The sequence below is a fragment of the Polyodon spathula genome, chromosome 12 (assembly GCF_017654505.1).
Source record: "Polyodon spathula isolate WHYD16114869_AA chromosome 12, ASM1765450v1, whole genome shotgun sequence".
Classification (NCBI taxonomy): Eukaryota; Metazoa; Chordata; class Actinopteri; order Acipenseriformes; family Polyodontidae; genus Polyodon; species Polyodon spathula.
The window spans coordinates 14,021,428-14,032,140 of record NC_054545.1 but is presented as its reverse complement, the minus strand read 5'-3'; the positions used below and the strand labels follow the sequence as shown (position 1 = coordinate 14,032,140).

Genomic DNA, 10,713 nt, shown 5'->3' with positions numbered 1-10,713 from the left:
CCCCTACCCCCCCAGAAATACTACGAACAGTACGATGGTTTTGTGGTTCTGCACGGCACTGACACAATGGCTTATACCGCATCAGCCTTGTCCTTCATGTGTGAACACCTAGGCAAGACAGTCATCCTTACAGGCTCTCAGGTAAACTAGCCCACAATGGCAATTAGAATCTGGCACAATGGAGAAATGAGGCTGTCCAGGGAGTTTTACATTAAAGAAAAGTTTAATGCAGAGCTGTCCATAGAGATCAACAGGGAGTTTCTTAGGAGCCTGTCTGTCAGTCAATCGGTCGGTGAGCGTATGTATTTGAAAAAGAACAAAGATTGTTTAACCAGGCTACACATCACTTCAGTACATTTGTGCTCATTAAGCCTCTTCCAAATTTAAGCAGTTTTATAGCATAATATATTAAAATTATTGGCTTACTTTTAACAAAAGCTGCTGATTGTCGAGCCTTCAGCTCTAAATCATAGTGTGGTGCTCTGTGAGCAATCTGTTGGCAGCAGTGATTTATTGGCATTGTTCCACAGTTAAACCTGCAGTGCACTATACACTTTCAACTGCTAGCGGACAGTTTTAGTATTTTGGGGCAAAAGTGTCTTCAGTACTGCACTCCGTCCACCTTGTGTTTTTATTTTAGGTGCCGATCTATGAGTTGAGGAATGATGGTCGTGACAACCTGTTAGGTGCTCTGCTTATTGCTGGCCAGTTTGTGATTCCAGAAGTCAGTGTCCTGCTGAAACTAGCACCAGAAGTGACACAGCCATCCCTTTAAGAAAATGAAATGAGTTTCATGACATTTTCTTATTACAACACCACTTAGTAATGTCTTTATTGAGGGACAATCATGATGTTTAATTACATATTTTAAAATATTGAACCCATAATATTTTTGAGTAATTAACTAATATTTTAAAAGGCTGGCTGATGCTGATTTAATTCAATATAAAATATATGTTTAAATTGTTACTGTTTAGCTGGATTTACATGTACAGCACAGTATGTACAGTGCACTAATTCAACCTTTCACCTGCATGAACTTCTTTGTTGATCTGCTTAGTTTAAATGCATGTAATGTTTCATTATTGGTAAGGTCTGTCTATATTTCCAACACAAATTATACAGAGGAAACCGGGTCACCAAGGTGGAGGCTGAGGGTTTCAGCACTTTCTCCTCTCCTAACCTCCTTCCACTGGCAAATGCTGAAGCTGATATAAAGAGTAAGACAAATCGGATTATTCCTTTTTCTTGATGGCCATATGTCCCATTCCTGTCCAAGTGACCAGGCTGTGAGATCCACTAACAATTAATTTCCCCATAATGGCTTAACCATCAGCACTGAGCTGTGGTTGCCTTGCTGTTCTCTTTGTTCTATATCTGTTAATAAAAGCTGTGCTTCTTGTTTGGTTTCATAGCTTCACAGTTGGACTCAACACACCTTAGGAACACATTCCTTATTCAATAGCTTGCTTTTTATGCCTAGCTTGTGTAAGGAGGCAGGGGGAGGGTTAGATTCCTCCCTGCCTAAAAAACATGTGAAAATGCATGTTTTGTTCTTTTAATTGCTTTTGGTTAATTTAATTGCATTTGTGTTAATTGTTTTATTATTAATTATTCCCTGCACCTGGATATCATTGTAAATTAGAGCCAGGTGCAGGGTATTTAAGGAAAGCAGCCAGTTACTCAGAACTGTTGCTGCTATGGAGTGAAGAGCTGGCTGAAAGTTGCTCAGGTCTGTTGGAAACCTGTGTTATGTCAGGTAAATGGTTTAGCTGTCCTGAGTGTTAGTTGGGGATCTGCATATGTTTAATTAGTGCTCAATGAGAGCTAGGTGTTTGTTTGATTTATTTTTTAAATAGTGTGTGAAAGTGTTATAAAAATCTTAACTTTGCTACTGGGGCACAAATAATGGCCAATCTGTTTATACTTGCTTACAGGTGGGCTTTCCAGTCTGTACTATCTGATTGTGATGCAAAAAGGGTGCAGTTGAACTGGGGAAACAAGCTCCCTGCAACAGAAACCCAGCTGTTTATGATCTTTCTTTTTTAAGAAATATAGGTTGTCAACTGGAGATGTACAGTATAGTGCCAATTCATTTTTTATTCTGCAGAAAGAGCTGAAATGAAGCTAAACAACAATGCCTTGTACTTGAGTGTTCAATTCATAATATGTTAATTAAAATGTGGGTCAAATGATCAATTTATCAATAAAAATCACAACACAGAAAATACTGGAGAGCCCTTTTATTGGAATTTAGATCTGTTGCCATTTAAATCACTTGCATATGTAACAGGCAGAGTTGTGAGGCTCACATTCTGACCTCCTATAGCTGTAGTTAAAAGCTAAGATGCAGAAGAGCCTGGTTATAAAATTGTGAACTAAAAAGGGGATTTCTATTGCAGTGAATAATGCTCTCCAGTTCTACTGCTACTGTGTCCAAAATCAATTGGTGTTTCTCTCTTTGTCTTCTAGTTAACTGGGGCATGGTTTGGAGAGCCAGCACAACCAAAAAGTTTTTGGTTCAGACTAACATGAATAGGAATGTCTGACTGTTGCGCATCTTCCATGGAATTACATCTGAGACTAAATGCCAAACACTGCTTTTACACCTGTAGCGTAGGCCTAGCAATTGTGCTGAATTATGCAGTTTTGTGGTATTGTTTAACACAATATTAATATTTCATTGATTAAAAAATTGACCTTCCATCCAACATGTGTTTCTATCTGAAAGTGGCTCTCTGATTTCACTGTCCTTCCACACAGTAAAAAGGTTGTTCCAGTAGTCAAGCGTTTGTGGTGTTCAGGTCTATCTTCTGTACTTTTCCATTTCATATTGCACGTTGTGGCAACTTTTTGCTAACAAGCTTAGAGTAAGTAGCTGGGTTCTGAAATATAGCAATAAACATCCCCATGTGTTGCTACATTTAAGACTTACCTAATCTAATTCTCTTAAACATCCTGACAATGTTTTACCCTTAGTCAGTTTCAAAGTTCTTTTCAAAATGTCTGCTCTGATAGTGTAAGGAGATTTGCCCACATTGTCAAACAGATAACACAGCAATAACGATCCATGATGTGCTACGGAAAAGCCAGAGAGCTTGTTCTGATAATTTGTTATCCTGCTACCTACTGCTTTTTTGTACTCTCAAAGAAGCTGCTTTGCATTACAAAAAAATAACTTCCCTGAAGCACTAACCACAGCAACCCTGTGTAGAGATGTGTTTATATCATCAGTGCAACACATTAAACTGCAGCTAAAACTAGGACCAGATAATCAAAACATTATTCCAGGATATGTTTGTTGCACTGATATATTCTTTAACTAGAAATACCTACTTGTAAATTGAGACAATGATGGAGTCATTATGTAAAACATTTGTCTACTTGACTCCTTTTTGTTTAGTACAGTGACACAGTAATAATCTCACTGCATTGTTTTGCTGCATAGTGAGTGCTTTTCTACATGACTGTAGAAGAGCGGTGTGTCTGTCTGGAAGTAGTTTGGCAGTCATTCCCAAGTCCCTGAGAGGCCCTGTTCTGCTAGAGCTGGCAAGTTTGAGAGCACATACTGCAGGCACGACTATAAATACTACAATTTAAAAACCCAGATGGGGAACAATATGATTGAAAATTTTATTGAACGTATCTTTGAGTGATCTGCCGGCAAGCTAACCAGCTCACTACAGACAGGTGCCAGGAAATGGCAGCAACAAAATTGCAAAAGGTTTAACTGCCATTTAATGTCCTGATGCCAGCTATTGTACCAAACGGAATCGGTCACATGTCTTGGTTTTAATCATGAATGATCTTAGTGCACTTGGAGGGCAGCTCAAACAGATGGAAGGCTAGTCAGTGGCAGATTTGTGTTAAAACTCCAACGGTATAACATTCCTACAAGGGGCCATATCACTGGCCCATGTGTGCAGAATTTGCAAATGTTCCTAAATAACCTCTGGCTAGTTGGCTTTAGCCCAGAGAGGTATTGGCTGGGGAGTACTTGTATGGATTTTTCCTGTTTCCAAATTTGATGCCGCAGAAAGAATTGCTAAGATCTCTAACTTTTTTTCACAGACTTTACATGATTTAGCATATTGAGGAATGTGTTGTGTGTTCCGGTGTTGACCTACCTGAGCAACAAAGCAGCCTTCCTAAGGCAATAACCAAATCGGTCACATTTAACTGGATAAAGTGAACCAGTGCATACTGTATAATATATATCTTACGGATGTGAAACTTGGACCCTCAATGCAAAAATGACTAATTACAAAGGACTCAATGGAGTATGGAAAGATGCATGTTGGGAAGACAGGAAAAGGAAAGAATGGGTAAGATCACAAACAAAAGGATGCAATGTTATTAGAGTGAAAATTGAAATGATCTTTTTGGAAAACGAGAGGTATTGTTTTACAAAAACAATATTTGGTACTATAAAATATTTAAGAATTCCCAGTTTGCTTGCATTGTCTGGGGTAATCTGCTCCTCTATGTGTTCTGGGTAGAGTCTTCAGAGTCGAATGTTAGTGATTGCAAAGCAATCAATAGGGAAAGCAATTGGTTGGTTACTGATAGGGAAGAAGAGTCCATTTCTCCATCTAGCTGAAGGGATGTGCAAGACTACCTTGAGTAATGGTTGAATGCTAGTCTGATCCACATGACGCCTTTTTTTCTCCCCCCTCAGTCCGTGCTTTCCTGCAGCCCCCCATGGAAGCTATAGTTCTGGAGACGTACGGCAGTGGGAATGCACCTGACAATCAGCCCGGTCTGCTGGAAGAGATTAAAAAGGCCACTGATGGAGGGGTCCTCAATCAACAGCACCCAGTGCCTGCAGGGCTCAGTCACAAGACCTATGCCACTGGAAAAGTAAGAGAATGTGCTGGAAAAGGCTGTGGTGTTTGTTTCAAATGAACACAAGCGATAACCACTATTGAACAGGATCACACAGGGCCCATTGTGTTGTATAGAAAAACACGATTTCTTAAATGTAACATTGACGTTGCCCCACCATGAATTTCAATGTTTTAGCATATATTTAAAACAAACAGCTTTATTGAACTCCTGGCAGATCAAAGGAAAATACACATACATATAAATTATACCAGTGGGCTTTAAAACTATGGGAAAGTCCACATTTTTCTTCAGAAGTGTGTAAAAAAATGAAAGTTGAATAATTATGGCTTGAATCTTTTGGTTTTCATGTATTCAGTTTGGGTAAATACAGCAATTGTAAATCTCAGAACTACTAGCTTCTAAATCTTTTGTAGTCATTTTTGTATTACTTTAGTATAAATACATGTTAATTTGGAGTCATGTTTTTTTCTGACTGAACGAAAAGACACATTTGCCCATTTTCCCATTGGAAATAGTGATATTTTGAAATATCACTGTCCTGGTCACAAAAGCAAAGTTTGTGGAGAATAATAGCCATTTTCTATACTTTTGAGGCATAAGCAATTAGGAAATAACACTTACTACCCAGGAACAAAAATTGTTATAGTGTAATTGCATCCGTAATGGGATGTGTTGCATGTGTCTGTCACTGGAAAATACTGACACACAGAGCGTTGGTATTATGTGGCTCAGGTGCTCAGATTTTATTTTGACAGTACTGACACTAGGGCACCAGCAATGGCAACTCTAGTGTCACATTTAATAAAGAAAACAAAGCTAAAAATAAAAGGTTGCCACACAAAATGGTGCGTGATAGTCCCACTACAAGGAACGTCCCACTCCAGGAACCTACTACTCTACAGTAACTCTCTATGTTGTGTTGTCATCTCCCTTAAAGTGACCTACTTTTGTTCTGTTGATCCCGAAGTCCCATCTTCCCAGCGACTCCGGGCCGTTCCAACAGTCCTGGCTGGGCAAGCGTCTTCATAGGCCGCATTTTGCAGTTAGAGTTCCATGATAGTAGCTCCTGCAGAGTGGACGCTCCCCTCCTTTATGTCAACAAATCCACAGCGCCTGTCTGTCAATGTCGTTGCAATCGCCCCTAGCTGTGGTGCAACTGCTTTTTGCGCAGCATCAACGGGCACACCCCTCAGCCAATCCGGACCTCCTGTTCTGCACAGGTCTGGGCGAGCCTACCATTCAGCTGGTTGCATTAGCAATGTTTCGCAACTGATTTCTCAAAGGCACACTTGCGCAGGAAGCAGCGACCTGGCTCCCTGTCGCACTCTCATACTAGATCGGTGTTTTAAAAGCAAGTGCCGCTCTGAATCGGGCAACCAGAACTGGAGAGAAGCTGCTGAACCCATACATGCTGGCAAAAGCACAGACACAGATGGCATCAAAGATTAAAAAAGGGGGGGGGGACTGCTCTGAACATATACCTACATAAATGTTAACTCCTGGTTGGATATTTTAGGACCTTAGTGAGTTTCTATTGTGGTGTTAAATGTGGTGTGTATGTTTTTTGTTAAACCATTGTGGACTGTGTGGAGGCATTTTGTTGTGCTAAATTCTCTAAATTAGATTCTACATGACTGAGATCTGGAGGGTAGCGTATGTACTATACTCTTTTAAAGGAATCATAAATATCCTGATCTCTTATCTTATTCTTGCCTGATAGCCAAGATTAAAGTTGCTCTCAAAGAAATAGAAGATGAGATTAGGCCTCTGCACCTCCTTACTACCTTTTAAGAAAGGCAGTAATGTCCTTTGGTGAAACTGGCTACTATAACGATAATTGACAGGGTTTAAACGTATTCCTCTATTACTACTTTTTCCAGGCACAAGGAGATTGGTCTGTTACAGCAGACGGGGGCCCATCTTTCTCCTGAAGAGAAGGCTGTAGCAGGGACAGAACTTTGCAAGTGAGTAGAGAACATCTTGTCGTTGTTGGTGTCATGTGCGATAGTTGGAGTTCAGTTGGTTTTTGTGTACCGAAATGTTTTGTTAACCTCTCTAGCTAAACTCTTCCTGCAATGCTGTTGCTAGAAGAGTCCTAATAGAAACAAATTGCTTTCAAATGAGTGCCATTGACAGAAAGACTTGGCTTAGACTGAGCCTTCTCTCCCAAAGCACTTTGCTAGTACTGACCACCATCCCACTCACCTTCACTGTTGCAGAGCCCTCTTGAACCAGCTTGTACAGAGCTGAAGTTATGCATGCAATGGAATGTGGTCAAGCAACATGGCAGAAATGCAGTGTGGATGTGTTTAATTAAAAACATGAATTTACTGCACTGTAATTGTACAGTGTAATTTATAGAGCTGGTACTCCAGAGACAGCTTCTGGAGTTGCTAGGTTTCCTAAATGCACTGCCACTATGATTGCAATCAATATGATTGAATGGGCCAACAGTGTGGGCTTAGGCATTCTGTATGTCCAGTTCATTATACCATACCCAGACAACACTTTACTGGAACTTTCTCTTCTTACTCGGTACAGTATCTTGTAATTGTTCCATTTTAGGCAGTAAAATAAATGAGGTAAGGTAATGACAAGTATGTCAAGAATGTAGGGTGATCAACTAGTCATGGCCACCATTGTAGAGGCAGAAGATCAATAGTGCAGTCCAGTTTGTATACCTGTAAGTGAATAGTATGATGGGATTCATTTATGTACCCAGAATAAGGATACCATGGCGAATAATACTAGCAGACTGAGATTAGTGTGCCCCTGGGAATCACTTGCTGCCTGACAACTTCTTGTGTATCAGTCAGGGTCGCTGGTATTGCTTAAAACACAGATCTGCAGGCTCCTGGCGAGTTAGCATTATCTCCCTAATACCCCTCATGTATTTCTCTCAGCCTGGCAGCAAGCAAATGCTGACCTGGTAGGGCTTGGGATTTGGGATCTTGCTGGTGCTTGCACGGAGGTGACCAGCTACGAAGGAAAACTCCCCTGGAAGTGGTAAGCTTGGATTCTGGGTTGGGTCTGAAAGCAATAATTGCTCTTGTTGGATTCGATGTGACATAACTCCAGAGTATGCCACACTATTTGTTACTAGTTTTGGTACATTGACACATTCCACAAATGGTACAACTTGCTCTTTGGAATGAAGAACTCAATGTTTTTTTGTTCACAGGCACAAGCAGCTAGGAATGAGAAGGTGATTGCATTCTTTCAACAAACACATCTGCACAGAGAACAGGTAAGAGAAGCAGCAGGGTGCAAGATAGAGGGGATCAAATAGAGGTCTTGCATGCAGGATTAAATGTCGCACAAAAAATGAAATAAACGGCTAAGAACTATTGCAGCTCTTGAACAAAACCTTAAATTCCTGTAGTGTAATTAATGTAACATGGGCTGCTTGCTATGTATTGCACACACTCCCCAAAAACAATTCTTTAAGTCTTTATGAACTAAATTTTCATGTTTAAATGCATGTTATTATTGAATAGGTATATACAGTATGTATCCCTGCAATCAGGGTACAATAAGTACATATTAACAAATGTGATGGACACAAGGCTACTTTCTGTGATGCGTAATAAGTTTTGTTCTTTATCATTTTTAAGATGGCTGTCAATCCAACTCTCTCATCACTCAAGAACCAATTGGCGATTACCTCCTAGAAAACAAAATGGCAATGATTCTCATTACATTCAACTCCATTTCTAAATATTGGAACCTAGAAGAATTGGAAACACTTGACCTATGTGTCATGTACTTTTGTGCAAGTGTTGCATAACTGACATTTGTGGAATTAAAATCTCTTCAATGCATTTTGTTATAACCCATGTTTCAGACATTGTCAGCAGATGCTTCTGTATTCACAATTACTTTTTTGCTCACAAGCTCAAGCAGCCGGGAAGGACTATTTGATTTTAATTTAAATGAAATGCATTTGCACAGAGGACAGATCCGAGAAGCAGTGGGGTGCACACAAAAATGAAAGGCCAGGAACCATTAAATGCATTTTGTAATATAAAAGAAAAAAAAACTCATGTTTCAGACTGTCAGCAGGGGCTTTGTATTCACGACAACTCAAATTGCTTATGCTTTGTAAGGAACAGTCTTAACAGTTAAGACAAACTAAATAATAACCAGTTTCCCTCTGGGGAACTGCTCTGTGATAGCACAGAAACTAGTGTCCCATAATAGAAGAATGGCCACTCCAGAACAATTGAAACACCTTGCAGTTCCACCAGGATAAATGAGTGCCATCCTGGGTGCTAAACATTTTTTCCCAACCCATGTATGTGGTCCTCATAACAAACGGCAGTCAGACTGTGGAAACAAACAGATCTCTCTGCTTCATTGATTTTCTTTTCATTTAGATTTTTCAGAATGGTGAGTTTATTGAGTTCACCGGCCCTAGAAGAACCTGAACACCTACAGTATCGGCATCACCTACAAGACAATGGAGACTGCATGCTGCTGATCGGCTTCAACTGTACTGTAGATCATGGTCATCAATATTTCTGATAAAACATGTTTCTTCAGGATAGCACCACACTATCCTAAGCCCAAAGTGAATGTAACAGAAATCTTGTTTATTCATCTATGAAGAAATAGAAGCTGAAAGACTGATTTATTCTGTTAGTGTGTTTATCTATCGTTATCCTTTTTACATGTTTTATTCATGTTTGATCACTGATCTAGAACCTTGCCAGTATTATATAAAAAATATAAATGTTGTTGAATGCGTGCTTTTACTTAATTCACATGTCACATTGAAGCTGAAGTATTGCCTGAACATAATCCATTGCTAAACTTAATGCACAGACGAGTTTGACACTTAACTTTTTTTTTTTTTTTTTTTTTTAACTTGTACCATAGTACAGAACTAACTTTTTAATAATTAACAGCGTTGTGTTATTCGACTGCACTTCATTTTCTGGATTTTAAACTTGGTTGGAAGTAATTAAGAGTGCTAATAAAACCATTACACAGCTAGTAACTTGATTCAGTATTATACATGTATTTAATATTTTCCACACAGACCTGTTGCTGGTGAATATAGATTATAACTTTGTTTTTTATTGAAGTTCATTATTTGAAGTAATTTTATTGTATACTGTGACTTAATTTGTGTTGCTGTTTCATTATGTAATGTTCCTCTCTCAACACCTATATACTGGAAACCAAGTGTTTATTCTAAATATTATTTCTAAATGACTAGAACTGTTTCATACACAAGGGGACCATCTATGTTTTGTCCTCGCCTCACTGAATTCAAAGAGCTGCATTAGGACAGATTCCATCCAGTTCTTCCAACAACTATAAAAACACATTCAGTCAAACTTAAATGTTGGTATTTTTGTTTCATGTATTATAATGGATTGATTTTACATCATAAAAGTGTATTTCCTCAAAGATTTCAATTTACTTTGTCTTGTGTCAGATTTTGGGGGAAGGGAAGAGAACCCTTTAAGATTAATGAATAATGTCTGTATTTGCTTAGAGCATACATACAAAGTAATCAAAGGGTCTAATTAAAAATAAAAGGTATAATTTATATGCAATTTACATGTGACTTAGATTAAATATATATACAACCTAAAATAATATTTGAGACAGATGTAAACTAAATAGTCTTATCAACCAATTCTATAACTTTCATTTCAAAGCTATTGACTCCCAATAATCACTACTGCAATTTTCTTCTGAAAGGAAGAAAACACCATTAGAATTCTACAACTAGAAAGAAACAATTTAAGACTACTTAAGTATTCTTTTTATTGGGTGTGTTTCTCATTTCTGAAAAATATGTGCTGATGATGACTTGGAGTAAAAGGCTTTGAGAATACAATATAATGAAAGTAA

General features: G+C 38.7%; 1 long non-coding RNA gene across 1 annotated transcript; it reads left to right on the top strand.

Moving 5' to 3' along the window:
- Positions 1–18: 18 nt before the first annotated feature.
- On the top strand, positions 19–780 carry LOC121324017. The gene is made up of 2 exons (XR_005951203.1): positions 19–141; positions 641–780. It is a non-coding gene; the product is annotated as an uncharacterized LOC121324017 (long non-coding RNA).
- Positions 781–10,713: the final 9,933 nt, after the last annotated feature.